We start from the raw sequence: 19,702 nt of genomic DNA, 5'->3' as shown, positions 1-19,702 counted from the left end.
TGGACTATACTCTGATCTGCTACTCTCAGTCTGTCATGAAGAGGCCTAGCTCAAAACCTCACAGCCAGTTGTCTTCAAGTAAGGAAGCTATTTGGTCATGCATGGCTGTCCTTTCAAGAGTTAGGGACTGCTGCAATTTGGGGTTGGTCTATGAATGGGTTTTTTTTTTTAGAAATGAGATTTCTTTGTAGTTTCTTTTTCTAAACCAATTCATTTGCCTGAATTGTAAGCCTGACTTTGCCTTGAAGGCATGCCTTAGAAATCGAGGAGCTCTATCAATTGCACTTAGTTGTTGCAAATAGGTCTTAATACTTCCTTTGTACTTCCATGGGATTTGGCATTTTAGAACTCCTCATGAAGCACAGGGTAAGGTTGTTATGAAACCTTTGTGTTGATGTCTCTTACTCAAAACACCTTGTGTGAATTTCCTCATCCTATATGTTAGGTATTACAGGTAGATTACAAAAATACTGCTACTAAAAATGGCTTTTACAGCCATTAACTTAGTCACCCATACATAACAGCTTCTGTAAATGCCCTGTTTATACAGGGGTTTGTTTACACAGGTGTGCTGTTGTGTTGTGGGTTTTTTTCTATGTGTTACAGTGGCACTAAAAAGAATGGAAGTTGAAAACATGCATGTTGAACTGGAAATGCTGGGGAAAGCTTTTGCTGTTTCTGGAATCAAAACAAGCATTAACTAGTAGGAGAGGTAATGCAGCATCTGTCATACATACCTGAACAGTTCACCCCAGAAGACTTTACAAGACTTAAATCTGGCTGAATGACCAATATACCACTCCTTGTTGCTGATCAGTTGGTGGCAGAAGCTAAACTCAGCTGAAGGTTTCTATCAAGCGTGGTATCCTTTTGTGTAAGAAAAGACAAAGTCATTGTTTTGGCTCTGGCATTTGAGAGCACAGATCTACCCATCCAGAACAGATATAGATGATGGGAATATCCACTTTGGAGTCTGAAGGATAAATAGTTGTTTTAACTAATAGAAATACATTGTTGATGGGCAATAACTTTTCCTATCCTTGACAATGGTAGCAGAGTTATGTAGAGGACAAATTTTACTTCAAGATTAGGTGGCTTTAATTTTTTCTTCTCATTTTCTCTCACTTCAAAGGCTGTAGATATAGCTCTGGTAAGAGGTGTGCAGAAGCGTGCTTGTGGGATCAGATTGTCATCCTGACAATTTCTAATTTAGAAAATACAGTAGACAAGCAAATCTCTTTACTATAAATTATTTGGCACTACACATACTTTAGGGTAGGGTTTTTCTTTTGCTTGTGCTGTGGTCTGTTCCTATGGACTAATGCCTACCCGAGGCTGCAGTATGCTAGGATGCTCTGGGAATGCATTTTTGTGAGGAATCTTGTTTTTGTGGTTCATGGTACAAAAAACCACAACACTGGTTTATTGTATGGTGCAACACTGCTTGATGGTACAGTGTAAATCAATTGTGGAGGCAAATTCAAAGCAGCCAACTTCAAAGATACACCCTTTTAATCTGAACCAGAATGCTAATGTAGATGCTTCTGCAGTCTCCTGCCTATATACAGTTAGTTTAGTATACAGGAATTATTGCTGGGTATGTGTTCCTGGCATCTGGCATACCTAACAGAACAGATGGTATTGGAGTATATTTGTCTGAGGTAGATGACTTTCCTTCTGGTGGATGGGTGAAAGATGTTTGGTTGGTTTTGTTGCATATTCTCCAGGCTGCCTGCCACATCTCATCAGAGGAGACCTTTGATCCTTCTTGGAAAAGGGATTATTTTCACAGAAAGATTGAATGTTACAAGTGCACGATGGAGTTCTCTTCCCTAAAAACACATTGCAGCTCCTAGTCCTCCTGCAGTATCTCTGGAGCCTTTTATCCCAGCAGCATAATGCTTTTCCACGTGATAAGCAACTTCCATATTAATTTCTGGAAAAGTAAATAAGTAATGGGAGAAAAATATGGGCACAAAAGGAATGCCCTGCTGTTGTGGAAAGGACCACAAATGTGTAATGTTTCTTTTCCTCTTGAGCTTTTTTCTTTCAAGCATAGAAACCACTTTCCACTTCCTGACAGTGTTTGTTTCATAGCCTTCAGGAACATTTTCCATCCTCTTAGTGGTTGGGCCCAAGAAGAAAGCTTGGCCTGACTGCTATACCACTTAAAAAAGGAGGATGTCTGATGCTGCCATCTAAACAGTCCCTGTGGCAGAAGGAAAACAGTTTTGAGGTGAAATGTTTGATCTTATGAGGCTCTGCTCAGAAGGCATGTGAATTCCAGGAGCTAAACTCTTCTTGGGGCCTTGTAGGTGTTTAAATGTTAGCTTTAGTGCTGGGCCAAGGCCAAAATGGTGTGTAGGGTTGGCATGATCCTTCTGGAAGAGTTTGTAGACATCAATGTAGTGCCCCATGCATGCTGTTGTCAATTGTTGCTGTTCAGGGATCAGTATCTGAGCTGCTGCTAAAGCAAGGCACAGCTGGGATCCCTGTGAGCAGGGAGGTTGTTACAGCTCTGAGCCTGATGCCATTAGCTGTGTGGTACCTGGGGATGTCTGAGGATTTCTGGTAGTCACAGGAGATGACCTCAGCAGGGGGAAAAGAAATCCCCTTGCACAATGCAGATCTCAGACTTGCCATCTGAAAGCTTGGCAAAAGGTCTGTGCCAAGGTTTAGTGTGGTGGAAAATGCTGATGCACTGATGGATAAGAAGACCATCCTCCATATACTGCTGTTGGGGAAAAAAACCAATCAAACAAACCACCATTTGACAAAACCCCAAATCACCCAGTGAGAGTTGCCTCGTTCTTTATTTATTTCCTTTCCCTGTCCTTCCTGTAAAGATAGAAAAGGTTTTTGAGTGGGTGATTGAAGGTCTTGGTTAGACAGCCTACTGTCTCCCTTTTCAGCCACTCCTACCATTGAACACAGGTAAAATTTATCAAAATTGTTTTTCTGCAGTTGTAACTAGTTACTGCCAGTGAAGGAACAAGTCTCTCCTGGGTCACCTCAGTGGCAGAAATGATCTTGGGTTTGTTTATTTACAGGACAAATGTATTGTGGTTTTTTCTTTTTTTTCTTTCTCACTAATTTCCATATCAGCAGTTCTTGCCTCCAGCTCCCAAAATATTTCCTTTTTGATCTGCTGAATCAGTTGGAGGAGAAAAAGAATGGTGTTGGGTTCTTCTGATCAATCATATTTGATCCAGGGTAGGGGCTGGGTTCAGCATTTCTTGGTGTGATCATTTGCCTTGGGTTTTCAGCAGTCTCTGTTTTGGGTACCATTGTTCAGCAGTGACACCTTTCAGGAAAGTGCTGGAGTCACTCTGCAGTTGTGCTGCTTGACACAAGAATGGGAACAGGTTGTTCTTCCTGCTTAATGGAAGTGATGTGCACTGTATCTGCCTCCTCTCTTACAAATTCTGGTAAACACTTTTTAATGTGCTTTATTTGGTTTTCTGTTTTTCACACATGAGTTGCATCCTTACACAGCTGTCCCATCTTCTCCCGCTCTAAACTTTTTTCACAGAGCTGAATTATGTTTCATTCCGTGGTACAGAATTCTTTGTACAAAATTCCTTTGATTACATGTCTTGGGTTGTTTTTAAAACTTCAACCCTAATTGTTAGCAAAAAAGGGGCTCTGTGACTACACACATTATGGGGACAGAATTGCAGGCTTTTCAAAAGATAAATATAATATGTTGACAGTTTGGATCTAAACCAACAAAAAAGCAGATGAAGAACAAGTATTCCCAGATGTGAAAAGGAATGTACTAATCCCAGAAGACTTGAGGAGATTGTTTCCACAGATGGACATACCAAATCCAACTTTGTGATGGCCTGGAGATCAAACATCCTGGAATATGAGGTCTAACAGTCCTGTACCTACCATACCCAATGTCCTCACCAGTGTGCCCTAGACAAAAATGATACTAGAAATGGAGCTTGGAAGTACTAGGTTTTCTAGAAGAAAATACATGATGAGACTGTCATAATTTTTCAGAAATGAAGCATCAAAACCTCAGAAAATTGCCAATTTTTTAAAGGCATAAAAATCTAATTTTAGAATCCAAGTGTTTCTCCTAATTTCTGATGATAAAACTAATTCAGGTCAGAATAGTGCAGGAGGTTGCAGTTTTATTTTTTCCCCCTTCAAATTGCAAAACTTTAAAATTCCTGCTTTAAATGTGAAACTACAAAGTCATGAATGTAATCTTTGTAGCTTAAGCCCTAAATGGTGTGCTTGCTGTGGGAAGTGCTGGTGGAAGCTTTCAGCAGCATATGTTATGTGAATTCTGTTTACAGAGAAGTTCCCTCTTTTTATCCCTGGTGACAGACCTAAAAATGGCACTTGCTGAGGGACAGGGCTGAACAACTCTGGAAAATCTTCTCTAGCTGTCCTCCTACAGAACTGTAAATAGGTATCCCAGCAGTAGACAAAGCTTTTTATGGCATTTCCAGACCCTATCCCTTTGTGTTTATGGAATTGCTGAGGCTGCAGGAAGAGATGCTGCTTCAGAAGCAGGAAACTTAGCTGCTCATGCAGAGATAAAGAGGAGCAAAGTACTGCTAGCCTCTGGAAGAACTGAGTCTAACCTGCAAGACTGGGAAAAAACTGCTGAGACCAGATTGGGAAGCAATGTGCCCTCTTTTCAAGTTGCTGACCTCTCTGAGGGGCAAACATTGAAGCCCTCTTCCTTATACTATCTAGCTCAGTGAATTACATGAGTTTCTTTCACCAGACAAGGCACATTTGCTGCTTACAGCTCTTCACAATGCTCGGGGTTCTCAGCTTTTCTCTCCCACGGATGTGCTGTAGCCAGCTCTCTGCAAAATACATTTTCCCACAGGTAACTTTGTTGATGTGCTTTTTAATACTTTTAGACCTTTCAGTCTAAAATTTAGATAATTAGTCTGTCTCAAATTTTAGATAACCACTAAAGTAATGTATTAAGCATTAGTATCGTTTTTGAGGTGTGCTGACAGCTGGACTGTGGGCTTAGGTATTTAGAAAAGCATGGAGAGAATGAAATGTTTTAAAGAAGTCCCAAAGGCTTATGCACAAAGCAGCTTCTCCAGGTTTCCAGAAAGCCTGAGACCTGAGTTTGCTTCTGCAGCTGAGGCATGGAAGATCACAGGCCCTGACCAGAGGTAGCAATCCCTCTATAGATAAGGAGAAAAGTCTTCTATGTGGCTCTGAAAAGGCAAAATTGATATACTGGGCACCTCATTATAACAAGGAGGTCTCTGTGCCACAAGGTTTTGTTGTGACCTGGATGTTGATCACCAGCTGATTAATTAGCTGGCATCATTTCAAATTCCTTTCTGGGGTAAGGTGCAAGATCCATCACTTGTCCTTGTTAAACTTGATGTGGATGGTGATTGCCCAGCTGTCTGATTTCTCTGTGTTTCTCTGTTCTCAAGGGAGTCAATAGCTCCCCTCAATTTAGTGTCATCTGCAAACTTGCTCAGTATCCCTTCCTGTCCTGCATCCAAGTCACTTATGAAGATGTGGAAGAGCACAGGGCCCAAGATGGAGCCCTGGAACTCCACCAGTGACAGGCCACCACTCTCGTGCCACCCCAGTCACTGTCACCCTTTGTGCCTGACCCATGAGCCAGTTGCTCACCCATCACATGATGTGTTTATTCAGCTGTGTGCTATTTTGTCCAGAAGGATCCTGTGAGAGACAGTATCAAAAGCTTTGCTGAAATCCAAGATTACATCAACTGCCTTCCCTTGATCAACTATGTGGGCTACTTTGTTGTAAAAGTAAATTAGGTTTGACCAGTAGGACTTCGCCTTTATGAAGCCATGCTGGCTGTGAGTGATGACTGTGTCATCCTTCAGGTGTTTTTCAGTAACTTTCAGAATAAATAAACTCTGCATAATTTTGCCAGTTATAGAAGATACCCTGACAGGCCTGCTTTTCCTGTAGTTTCCAAGTTCATCCTTCTTGCATTTTTTGAAAATTGGGACAACATTTGCCAGCTTCCAGCCAGCTGGGGCCTCTCCAGATTCACAAGACCATTCAAAAGTTATTGAGAAAGATCTTGTGATGACATCAGCCAGCTCTTTAAATATCCTTGGATGAGTTGTTTCAGGTCCCATAGACTTAGAAGGGATCCAGGTGGAACAGCAGATCCCATGGGAGGTTCAGGGTTGACTGGGGATCATAAAAGGTTTTAGTGGTCTTAAGAAGCAGTTAAAATTTAACATTCTCAGCAAGGTATGGGTCCCTAGAAGGGAAATGTCTGTGGTCTGTATTAAATGCCTTTTCCAGAAGTTTCCTCATCTGGAGAGCTGTAGTAAGCTGTACCTGTGTTTGCTCTGATGTTGGTACAGCAACATGTTCTTCATTACTGGGAGCTTGAGTCTCCTTGGTTTGCCTAGTGAGAGGTGTGTAGGAAAGAGTTTCCTCAAGAAAACCTTAGGGTTTGATTTACTATGAAGTTATTTAATCATTCAGTGTTATCAAAACTTTCAACACTCAGTGTATCTTGCTTCTCTATAATTTGTATCAAGATCTTTGTGGAAGAACTCGTGTATAATTTATAAAGTGTTTTTCTAGATTGTTTAAATAAGACTGAGCTATATTTTGCATATAAGTCAGTGTTAAGCATTGAAAACATGGTATAATTTTCTCAAAATTATGGCACAGCACAGAAAGAATTTTTCTGACGATTTAAGGGAAAAACCAAGGATGTAACAGACCATGTTTTTAGTGCTACTGTGACTAGCAGCAGCTGTTTACATTCTTAATTCTGGTAGTTAAAACCCACTGATATCTTTGAGCTGCTCAGTGAGAAGGCAGCCATTCTTCTTCACCAGTATTTTTCTCATTGCTCTGCAATAGGAAGCTTCATCTCTTATCCCTTGTTTATAATAATCTGCTGAATTATTTTGAGAATGCTTTTCTTCTAGGAGTGAATTCTCAAAAAAATTTCCGATGGCATTACTGTTTCCCTTGGAGAGAAGATGCTTTTGCTTGGGTGCTGTCTGTCTTCCTGGATGCCCATCTAGTATTCCCTGCTTTCTCTGTCAGCATGCTGATACTGGGGAAGTTATGGCTCTTACCTGTGGGGAGAGAGCAAAGAGCTGCCTTTTGCTTATTATGCTTATTAAACCTAAATTTAAAGGTTATCATTCAGTCTTTTAAAGGTAGTTATTAGGGAACAGAATGTGGTAAGAATTTTGACAGCAAAAGGCTAACAGTGTCACCACAAGAGTGCAGTCCTGAGGGTGGTAGGGATTTGGGAGGGTGCTGTGCATCCCATCTCCTGTGCCCTTCTTGGAGCATGGCTCCTGTCATTACTTGTCTATCCTTTGTGGTGGCTGCTCCATGGCCCAGGAAGGATTGTTACAGAGGGTTTCAAGTGCTGCAGAGAAGCTCTGAGAACCAGGTCCCTGATTCCTCCTGAAGCTGGGCACAGTTGGACTCTGTAACTCCTCTGGGCAATTATGGAAATTATTGTTTGGGTCATTTCCGCCTTAACAGCCCCAGAATGCTGGTGTGCAGCTTAGAGGGTTTATTTCCTCAAGACAGATGCCAAGCCACAAGCATGGAAAATCTGAAACATCTGAGAAACCTCTGAGAGGTCAAGAATAATATAAAGTTTTTTCAGTCTGTCATCCAAAACCCTAGTGTAGCACTGTGCCTTGACAGCTCTCCCAGTAACATTGAGTAAAGCGAGTTTTGGTTCTACCTCTTTGTTTACCCAGAGCCTGCTGTGTCCTTACCTGCCCTCCCACCCCAACCTTCTGTGTTCACCCAGATCCTGCAGTCTGTCTTTGTGCCTCCTATTTTTATCATAACCCTTCCTCCTCCAGCTCCTGATGCCACATAGCAATGCTGCACAAAGAAATGTCTCTGTGAGAAGCCCTAGGGTGTACGCTGCTTTCTCTTGTGTTGCACATGCATGCTTTTCTTATTTTTAGGGGTGTCACCATAGTTTAGCTCCAACATCAAAACCATTCCCTGTTCCTCATTATAGATAATTCCATAAATGTATTTCCAGTGGCATTTTTTATTTTTCATGACACTCGAACAGGAAATTAAAGCTTCCTAGTTTCAGAGATGCAGCTGTTCCTTGGTAATCTATTCAAAATAATCCCAAAAATGAGGATGTGTTTGCGGTCTTCAAGTGTTTGTTCATACTTTTCAATCTGCTAAATTTGTTTTCTTTGCACTTTGACTTGCTGATTTGTTGTTAAGTGTTCCTGAAAGCAGGTGCTTCAAATTCAGGTTTAGAAAGTAATTTCCTGTGCTTGAAAATGGGACTTTACAAAAAAGGGAGCTTTCTCTTTGCCCAAACCTGCCTTGCTCTGAGGTATTGCTTGTCTGCAGCTCTGCTTACAGCCTCAGATGATGAGTGGGCTGTCCCTCTTTGGAAGTGAGTAGATAAACCTGCTGTCCTCTGCTCACCTAACCCTGGCTCCCATGCCTTTTGGCAGGTTTAAAAAAAGGCTGTTTTTTCCCTTGTTTTCACAGAGGAAGAACATTGTGCTATTTTATCTGAGACAGGATACTTCAAAGCAGTAGTAACTATGTTGGTCTCCATACAACACCACACATGGCTCTGGTGGCCTCAGCGTGGCAGTCTGCAAAGACCAGAGAGCAATGTCTGTGCTTGCATTTTTTTGTAATTTAATCAGGTGTCACTTGTCCCTGTTAAATAAGAGGAAGACTTGCTGGAGGGAAGACTTCCTCAAATGCCTTGTAAGAGCACCATAATTTTCCATCTGGGCTATGTAAAATAAATCCTCTTGTCACACCAGTCCCTGTGGTCCAGCCTGGTGACAGGCAGCATGGCTGTGGCAGGCAGCAAGCCTCCAGCTTTCATTCAGGAGGAGCCAGCAATTCACCTGAGTGTGCTGCTAATGGCCTGCCACTTTCCACTGCAGAAAATGAAGCACAAAAGGTTTGATGGAGAGTGACATTAGTTTCAAGATATGCCATACCGTGTCTGTGTACAGACTGTGAGGCTCCCTGCTTCTCTTCATGGGGAGCTTCATTGGCCCTTTATACTCATCCTCTTCTTACCTGCTCTAAACAGAGCAGGTTGTTAGGTCATCTACAAATCTCTTGTTTGCATGAGATAAAGCTTACATCAAAATGGGTGTTTCAGAAAGTTAGAGAAACCCAGTGCTGCCAGGACAGAGAGGTGGTAATGCTTACCTTAGGGGAATGTTAATAGGAATCATCCACTGAAGTCCTCCAGACTCTGATTGCAGAGTAAATCTGAGTGGAGATGTTGATTCCAAACACGGCAGTGGATGGGCAGGGGAGGGCATGCAGACTGAACTTGGAAAAGCTAATTTTCCATTGCTTGGATAATCCTTCCAGAATCTGTTTTTTGAGCATCAGGGCAAGATCCTATCACTTTATTAATGCCTCTATGGTGCCTGTGTTGGAGTGGAATGGGTGTCAGTGGATGAGTAGCTGTGCAAAGGCTGTTTCCATAACCGGTCAGCCGGAGATAGCTGTGAAGCTGAACTATTTAAATCTGTGCTATTATGCAGCACGTGGGATTTATTCTAGAAAATTATGCTGGAACTTGAGAAACACAGGAATGGCAATATGCACTCAAACAGTCAGATGAATTGCAATATTCACAGTCCATTAAGTCCAATAAAAAAATCCACTATCATTAAAGTGGAAAACCAAAGGTCTGTGATATACATCTGTTATTTTTCAATATGTTAAGCGTAACTTGTATCCATTCAAACTTCAAAATTGTAAGCTAATCTGGTGAAAGGATGAATCTTTTCAAAACACAGCATATGTTGCCTCACTATTTTCAAACCTCACCAGGAAATAGCCAGGAATTCTCTCTTATATATTTTGGGGATCTTTTACAGACAACTGGGTTAGATCCAGATCACTGGCTCAGGCTGATACGGACAAAATGATGATGTTTTAACATCCAGTTTGTATTAAAGGAGAGTAGGGATTTATTTATTTATATTTTCACTCTCTAGAGGATGAGCCATAGGTGCTACATAGCTTTCTGAATGTTTTTAGCTGAAAAGAACAGCTTTCATACATTACGAAGTGGAAGGGGGAGGGAGTATTTAGTCACTTCCACAGGCATCCAAGGTTGATTCTTATATCAATAATGGCTCTATAAACTTTATGCTATTGGAAAAATCAAAATACATTTTTGCTGTTGTTTTTTTACTTACTGTACTTACACTTTTTCTCCCTGATGTAGAAAGGATGACAAAATTTTTGCCTTTATGCCTCTCAGATGAAAACAGGCACTATGAAAGCAAATTAGACACATGAGCGGGAAGTAATGTGGTTGTTTTGTCATTTTTCAGCCTGCATACAGTGAGGTTTCTGTCTGATGGGCTGGTGAAAGGAATGCAAGGATGAGTTGCTTGCCACCATGCAATCTGTCAATATATAATTTGTCAACATATAATCTAAAGCAGCCTCTGGAGAAATAAGTGCATGCTTTGTGGTTGCATTCATAATGAATTCAATGAAATGCAGATACCTTGTGTAAAGCCCGGATAATCTAGCCATAAAACTATGCTAATCGAAAAGATCCTTCTCATTTCAGGATGAAGTTCTTGTCAGCTGGCAGGGGCTCTATGTAAAAAACATGTGTCAGTGCTGTTGAAGGAAGAAAAGGACCTTCCAGTATTGGTATTCAGTTGTTTTGCCAGTTTCAGCACAGGTTGCAACACCTCTCAGAGTTCCAAGCCACTTTTTCCCCACCTGTCCCTGCCTGCTGTCTGTAATTTAGGTGTACCTCATGAGCTCCTCTGTGAAGTTTATGTAATTAAAATAACCTTTGTGGAGGAACAAAGAGCAATTCAGTTGGACTGGGAACCTTGACTTTGCTTAGTGCACTGGTTTTTTCAACACAATGTAAAATCAAGTAGCTGAGTATGACACTAATGGTCCAGAAAATACATAAGATACTAGAGACACAGAACACTAAGAGTAATGGGGAGAAAAATAACCTGAATTTCTCACTTATGCTCTTTGCTTCCACATTCCAATGCAGAAGCCTATATGCTGTCAGCCAGCAGGCATGGCCTCCCCACATACCACCTATCATACAGGAACTTTTCAATACAGGGTCCAGAAATCCATGGTGGGATTCTCATTCTACTCTTCACAAGCCCCAAGCTAGAGAAGAGAAATGTGTTACAAGTCTGAAGAGTCAGTCTGTGAACACTACAGCTCTCCTTCAAAGAAAGTAAATTCCTGGTACTTCCCAGCACACTTTTTGCTCACCATTTTATTTTTATGAGCTCTAAATATATGAAAATGAAATGAAAAAGCTGTAAAATTTTCAAGTCTAAGATAGAACAATGTGAACTGATCAAAACTGGCATTGATACAGTCTCTCTTTCCTCTTGCTGTATGTTCCTGGCACCTTCTTTACACCAAGCTGAGTGTTTTTCTGACTAAGCTGCGAGCCAAATTGGTAAAAATAGACTCCCAAACTGCTGACCAAACATTTCCCCTCCTTTCTTCAATCAGATCTAATGCTCATGTACTATATGCTGTGTTGATTCAGCATTCAAAACCAATGAAATAAAGAGCCGGTCTGTTTCTTTGTATTTCTCATACCGGTTTGGTTTCCCACAAGGATCAGCAAGCTTGCTCTTACCCCACAGCTGTGACCAATTCACAGGAGAGCTTGAGGAAGGGGAGGCAAAGGAGAAGAGCTTTTTTTGTTGTTGTTAGTAGAAGCCTAACTAGAGAGGTTTAGGTTTAAGAGTGGTTCAGGATACTCAAAATTGAGCTGAAGCCCTCTGAGAAATGGTCCAGCCTGTGCTTGGCTGCAAGAGCACTGGCAAAGTGTGAGAGAGTTGTCTTGCTGGGGAGTTTCAGGGCTAAACCATCTCTTTTGCTGATCACAGTTCTGGGTTCAGTTTCTGACATAGTGTATAAGCCTAAAGCAACTCACTGTGTAAGTGGTTTAAGCTTAGACTGAAAGTGTGGCCCCAGAGTCTAAAAATGTGCAACTGATAAAAGGTATATTGAATTGGTACTTGTCCCATGGATTTGGGAACTGAAGTAGTTCAGAGAGCAGATTCAGCTACTAATGATGGCTGGACTGGATTCCAGTTTGCATCAGCTTGCATGAACTGTCTATAATGTGCCTGCATGAGCATCAGTGCTGGCTGGCACAGCAGAGAGAGCAGGGGAGAAGAGGACAAGGCTATAGCATCATAGGCTTAAATTGCAATGACATTTTGTGCTGGAGTGAGCTGAGCAGCAGGTTACATCTGTCCAGGTGGGGAGACTTAATCAGTGCAACTACAATCAGCCTAGACCAGAAAAAAGAAGTGGGAGCGGCAGGTGGAGACTGCACCATGCACTCCATGTTGAAATGGATTGATGGAGGGTGGGAGGAGCTCTGGGGTGCTCTTTTCCTCTCTGTTTTTAAGCACTTGGCTTTGCTGGTTCAGAGGTATGAATTGTATGAAGCACTACCTGAAAAATCTTCTGGGGCACGTAGATACAGTCCAGAGTGACATTGTTCAAATCAGCTTTTGAGGAAGGTAAGGGTTTTTCTTCTTGCTGGCCTTACCCAGCTCATCTGGAAACTCAGCACAGTTTTGCAATTCTGAGCTGTGACATTCAGTTCCAAATGAAATTCAGTTCCTAATGTTGAGTGAGATGTTTCTTATAGCAGACAGTGATATTATACATGTTATAGAGGCCGTTCTCCAGGGGAATTCATGGCCTGCAAATGTGCAAAAGCTCTAGTGGTCCATTTTCTTTAGATGTTACTTTACTTTTTTCATATTTTCATTCTGCTGCTTCTATGTTCTGTACAAGGCACAACATTCTCATCCTAGAATGTGATATTGTTGACTCACGTGTTACTGCACTTTCATGGCAGGAAAGCATGAATTTGATCTATTATTATTTTAGTTCTTCTCCTACTCTGTGTATTTAGAATTTAGATTAATTACTGCAACTATTATTGTAATATAGGAACTAGGTGTAAATATTCAAATTGGTACTTCTAAGGCTAAATTACTAAAAGCAAGGTGTACAACACTTGCTGTACAGATTGGTTCCAAAGGGACTGGCTAGGTGCTGAGGGTTTCTAAAACTCCCAGCTATATTTACTCTCTGCTGGTAAATAAGAGACCTAGAGACCAAACTAGAAACCTGGTGGGACTTGGAAACTTGCATTTTATTAAATTGTTTTTAATTTTTTGTTTGTTTTTTTCAATGTAAATATCAGCACAAGCCTACGATGACAGAGAAGCAGAGAAAGAAATGTGAAACAATCTGTTCTCGGTATTGCTGAGTTATTGGAGCTTGCCTCAGTTTGTTACAACCATGAGCCCTGTAATTAAATAGAATTCATTCCAGCACAGAGGATTTCTGTAAAAGCCTTTGCTCCACACACACTTCAGGTCTCTGTGAAGGGCAGAAATTTGGCATAACTGGTGAGGTTCTACCCCAGACATAAATCCTTGATGAAAATCCCAGTTATAATATTCAGCCACTGGATGTCCTCATTTTCAAAGGTCTGCAAAGGTTGATCAGCTGGAAAGCCACGTGTTGTTGACAGTTTGCAGAGCATTGCATAAAAATATTCTTGCATAAAAATATTCTGTGTGTATTGGGTGTTGCTAAACTCCAAGCTTACCACCCATGTAGCAATGGAATCAGTTTCACTTATCAAGATAATTGAACTACTACTGGATAGAGAACATGTATTTTCTAATCTCTCTTGTATTTTCTGTTATTCTCTTGGGTTTTTGGGGGGCTTTTTTAATGACTGAACAGTAATTTATGTAACACTTTGCTTTGCAGGACTTGCATTCCTAAACACTGAGAAGTACACTACATTTCTTCCTTTTTCCAGTGCTACCTTTGCTGGAATTTACTGCAGTTTTTACTGTGACTTTGGACAGCTGCTTTGGTTTTTAAAGTTCCTGTGAATTCTCTAGAGCACATCCCTCTTGTGCTTGCAAGAGTCCTGATTGTCTGATCCTCAAAGACTTTGCCAGGGTTGGGTAATCACATTTTCTGTCTAGCTACACCTGCCCAGAGAGCTTAACTTTGCTTGCTCTCAGAATCATAGAATGGTTTGGATTGGAAGCAACCTCAAAGATCATCTAGTTCCAGTGCCCCTGCCATGGACAGGGACCTTTCACTCCACCAGGTTGCTCAGAGCCCCATCCAACCTGGCCTGCTTTCTCCTGCAGCTCATGAGCCATCATCACCCATCTTTCCTGGGCTGCAGGCATTTCTCAGCCCAAACTTCCCCTGCAGCTAAAGCTCTCATCCAGCCTCCTCATTCTTGCAGCTCTAACAGCATCATCCTCATTGCCAAACATTCCTGTCTTCTGATTATGATTTTACATTGCGTGTCAGACATCCTCCAACAACTTATAAAAATCTGAGCTGGCAGAAAGATTGACAATGGCCTGTCTGTAGTGTGTGTGGGCTTCTTGTTTGTCCATGAAAAGTGGAAAACACATTCATGAAAATCTGTATTGCTGATGTTTTCAGTTTGAAATTGCAAGGAAAAAAGGTCTACTTCTCTTATATTTCTGCCTTTTATTTCTTTAATTTAAGGTGTTCTTAAACCACATTCTACCAAGGCAACAGCTTGTACTTGTTTTATAAACAAATTATAATTTGTTTGAAATTGTGAAAGCAAGTTTTACTGTGAGTGGAAGACAAACTCAGAAAAAAAAATTATTGCTAGGCTTCTTTCCTTCATTAGGGAAACTGACCTTCTGGTATTAATGGATACACTTACATTAGATACCTACCATTCATGTACCAGTTTTGTTCTTACCAGGCTGGTGCCTAAGGCATCTCTCCAGCAGGAGTCAGCCTCTGTAGCTGCTGAAGTCTCTCTAAGATGACTGATGCCAGGTATGCATTTATTTATCTCCTCACTCAGTAGTTCAGCACCGAGTGAGTGCTTCAGAAAAAGAGATGTACATGTTATGATTCCACACACTGCTCTGCAGGACTGGTAGATGCTCATGGAAAGTTGCTCACCCCCTTTGCATTCTTTCATGCAGACTGTGGAAAAGGAGTCATGCCCAGGGCTGCTTAGGTGAGCAGAAACCTGGGGTGCTCCTGATAGGAGTCTCAGTCCTGGAATTTGCTCCAGCTAAGTAACTGTGGTGATTTCTGGACTCTGGAACAAGATTTCATAATTTTCTTTCAAAATTCTTGTGAAAGACTCAGAAGATGGAAGACAGAGAAGAAAACACCATGGGCAGATCTGGATGACACAATTCTTGTCACAGTTCTGTTACCTTAATCCCAAGTATGTGCTTCTGTTTCCATAATGGGGAGAAGAGCCAAGGGTGGTAGGAGCAGATGGCTCTGCAGACACAGTGAGGAGCAAAGAGCAGCTTCTGGAGGAGATGAGTGTTGCAGGGCTTCTCCTATCCCAGAGCTGCCAGCAGCTGAGGAGCTGGGAAATGGTTGACTGGAAATGAGCTCTCTCCACTCTTGGAGGCTAACTTGGCTGTGGGAGTGAATCAGAAGTCACTTCCCTGCCCTAGAAATTGTGATACTCTGAAATTTGCTCACGTTAGGCTAAATGATTGTCTCTCAGAAAACACAGCTTCTGAACTGTGGAACTGTAGGAACTGGTGACAGCCTGCAGACTGCTCAGCCTTCTCCCTCTAGGTGAAGACTTATTGATCCCTTTTTGTCATTCTGAAGGGCATTGTGGGCCATGCAAGCAGTGGTGGCAAAAACAGGTGAAGAAGAAATGGAGTCCAACACCTATGTACTGAGGTTGTACACTTCCACTTTTCCCTCTGTTGCTCATGGTCATCCCTGGAGAGCTGAAGTTTGCTGTGATTTTGCAGGGATCTACCTGCTCTTTCCTCTTGTGGCTTTTGAAGAGCTCTTTGGAAAATGTCAGGTGCTGCTTTTAGGGATTGTAAAACTGGAGATTTAACTTGGAGAGATGGAAAGATATTAAAGGTTTTGCAAGCACCAAACCCTCGATTTACAGCAAACACAGAGGATTTTGCTTCCTCAGGACAAAAGCCCTGATGCAGCTCAAAATCAATAATTGATCTGTTTCCATTTACAGATACATCTGCATTCATTCAGGCTAGGAAACCTTAGTCCTGGGTGAAAATTTTCCTTTTAAGCAGCTTGTACTCAGGCTGCCTACATATGTATCTGTTCATCAAGTGGGCAACACTTAGTCCCTTCTAGAAATGAGCCAGGGACATTTTTTTCTACAGGAAGCCAAGAGTAGGACTGACAAGACAGATGGAAGCTGCTGAACTGTTACACAGCTTGTTAGGGAAGTGCAGAGCCCTTTAAAGCTGAGGCTGCAGCCAGGATTTACCTCTTGAGAAATGGCAGCAATCCCCAAAGTAAGTAGTTTGCACGGGCTACAAATCTCCTCAAAATAAGCAGCATGGATGCAGCCAGTAAGGCTGAACTCCAAATAAACCCTTTTTATTTCAGCTATAATATGGGGATGACACAAACATAGTGTGACTCTCCCCTGTTTGGTGCTCTGTGTCCCAGATCCCTGACTCTGCAACCACCCCAAGCTGTGGGTCACACATCTATAGACCTTCTCTAGAAAAAAATTCCTGCTATGTTCACAAGAGATCTGTGAGGAATTTTGGTTTTGCTTCAGCTGGTTAATGAAGCAGTGTTTTGCTCCAGCTGGATGCTTAATGCAGCACCTGGACAGCCCAGGCAGCACGACGCAGTCCATGGGGGATTTGTGGGATTTTTAGCTGCTAAATACTAGACTTGTTACATGCACATGCTGCTGGCCTTTGTGAACTGTTTTGTTTTTGTTTTTTTTTTTTCCAAAGGAATCTTGGACAAGTTTCATGATTGTGGCACCAAAAGGCCCATTGGTAGCAGGAGGCTGAGCTTGCTGCTTTCGGGTAAAAAGGCTCTTTTTTGTCCAAAGCAAATGGTCACAGCAGCAAAACCACTGTGCATCTTTTCAAGATACAGATAGTGTATTGTCTGCTAAGTGTATTCTTAGAACCAGATGATCATTTCAGCTGAAACTTTGTTAAAATACCTGAATCTGAGCCAGACATGTAAGGCTGGAGACATTGTCCTGACAGCTGGAGTTTGGGGAGGTTGCAAGCAAGTAGAAACTAGATCTTACAGAAGGAAGTGCTGGGCTAGCTAATGATGGAGATTATAATCTCCTTGCATTGCTCCTGATGACAGAAGGACAAAAGGTGCCCTTCTGTTTCCTAGGGAGGTTTCCAGATTAAAGAAAGGGCCTTTGTTTTTGGTGAGGGGGATTTTGGCTGAGGAAAGTTAGCAGGTAAGCCAAGATAGGAAACCTGCAGCAGCTTGGCATTGTGTGTGAGGTAGAAGCTGCCTATTTGGTGCTGAGTGTACCTCCAGGAGCTAGAAAGGGCAACATGCTTTTGGTTTTTGGCTTTATTTATAGCTGTTGTGTACTCTCAACTTCCCTCTTTTCAAATTCCACCCCTGAGATCAATTAAAAATACAGCATAAACCTTCCCACCTTCCAGAAAATAAATGATGTGATCTCATGGTGGTCCTGTAGGAGATGCACAGGGTTAAGTGGGAGATTGAAAAGAATCAAGGAAAAACTGCATCATACAGCTATATCTGTATTAGGGCCAACATCTTTTATCCTGGGATCAGATTCCTGCTGAGATTTTGCTTGAGGGCAGCTTGTCCTTCCTGCTGGGAAGAGAACACAGGGTGAGCCACAAGATGACCATGGCTGTGCTGGGAAAGTTGGAGGAAAAGCGACATACAGGAAAGGGGGCCCTGGCTGTGCTCTGTTTCTTGGGGGTGGCCCATGACCTAGCAGCACTTCTATCTGGAGACAACCCCATCTGTACAGCTCTTAAACCTGAGAGCACTGATGTATCTGGGCAGCCTAAACCAAGGAAGGCCATGGTAGGGAGCGGGAGATGAGAAGTCAAGTCCCTGCCACAAGCAAGGAGCCTGGCGCCGTGCACAGCAAAGTGGTATGGACAGCTAGGCTGCAAAATTACAGCCAAAATTACAAGGTGCTGCTTGCCAACTGTGTGGCTGAAGGGGCATGCCAGAGCAGAGTGGGTTTCCCTCTCACCCCTGTCTGGCCTCCTGTCAGCCTACGCCTCTGTGCAGTGCCTGGACAAAGCACTAAAAACTGGAAATAGAAATACAGAATTAAAAACTGGAGTAAAATGTCCAGGCCCGGGGTCTGTGTTTCTGTGATGGTTGGAAAACTGGTGGGTATAGTAGAGGTGGATTTTGAGTCCTAGTAAAATACCAGTATTGTACTTCAATATCTGTATATAGGCCTTGCCCCTGTAGGTCCCAGTTGTTCTTGATGGGCTGAAGCTGTGATGTGCTTCATTGGGCTGCAGCTGTGGCTAGTGAAGATAACTGGGATAAAAGGGGGTGGGTTGGCCAGTCAGGGAGAGCCTTGAAGGAGCCCTGATTAAGAAGGAACCACATGTAGAAGAAGGAGTCTGTGCTGTGAAGATCTGCAGCCATAAGAAAACACCGAGAGAAGGTATGGGACTCTAGAAATCTAATAACAACAGTATGGGACTCTAGAAATATGAATACAACAGGTAGCATTTCACAATTAAAGCTGAGCAGTATCCACAGTGGGTGGGGTGCTTCCATGCCAGGATTCCCACAATGGGCAAGACAAGATGTATATTGCACCTCTGGTGTCAGCTGCAAGAAGTCTATTTCTTGAAGCACCATGCCCTTTTCTGGTCCACATATTTTCAAGTAATCTCATTTCACATTTGCAGTCATCTCAAATCTTCTCACAATCAAATTAATTTCAATATTTTCTTCCAACATAACAGTCCTAACTGAGCACATGGTACCTTGGAAAACCTCTTCTCTCATGAAATGACCAAGGAGAGGCAGAGCAGTTCTCTGTGGCGGGATGTGCAGTGACCAGCTAGCTGAGCTTCTGGGCTGGTGGCAGTTCCTTGCAGTGAGGAGTTTGCTGAAGGGTCACACTCCAGCCCACTTTGCTTTCCATTCACTCCTTCTGTTTGCCTGCAGAGCTTTGGAGGTGCATGCAGGGACTTCCTAGTTCACCACTGTATCTCTGTTTGCCAAGTGTTTACTTGACCTAAATTCTTTTGAAAACCATCCTTTGTGACAACTTAGCACAGGCTCTACAGAACTGGGTAGCTGATTAATAAGCCCTGTGAACTGGACTCATAAGCTCTGACATTTTATCAACAGTACAAGCAGGGTTTTTTTAAAATTTTATTTTATTAATTTTTTAATGCTACTGATTTCTTAAACTGTATTTTTTTCTAACTGTAAGATTGACCTGTTGTATATTTATCCTAAATTGTTAGTTTACCTTTCAGTCCTCAGCATAACATCTCTCCAGAAAGGGATTTAATTCTGAAAACAGTTGTGATTCTTACTGAGTAGCTACATCATACCAAGTAACTCCCTGGATTCGGAGGTTTGCTTTTAATGCCAGTTGTTACTGGGATATGATTAAAGGCAGAAATATATTTTACCTGGTGCAGTGGCTTACTATACTTTTTCCATTTGGTATTCCAAATAATTACTGTTATATTTTATTTGTCCTTGATCTAATTCCTTAAATAAGCAACTTTCACAGTTCAGTTCCTCTTTCTCTGAGGAGAAGTGTCAGAAATTTCTTCATCTTTTTCCTGAAGATAAGTAACACTTTTATAACACGATATTTTATAACCTAAATTTAAAAAAT

Source organism: Melospiza melodia, chromosome 3 (assembly GCF_035770615.1).
Source record: "Melospiza melodia melodia isolate bMelMel2 chromosome 3, bMelMel2.pri, whole genome shotgun sequence".
In the NCBI taxonomy this organism is placed as follows: Eukaryota; Metazoa; Chordata; class Aves; order Passeriformes; family Passerellidae; genus Melospiza; species Melospiza melodia.
Note: the sequence above shows the minus strand (reverse complement) of the source record.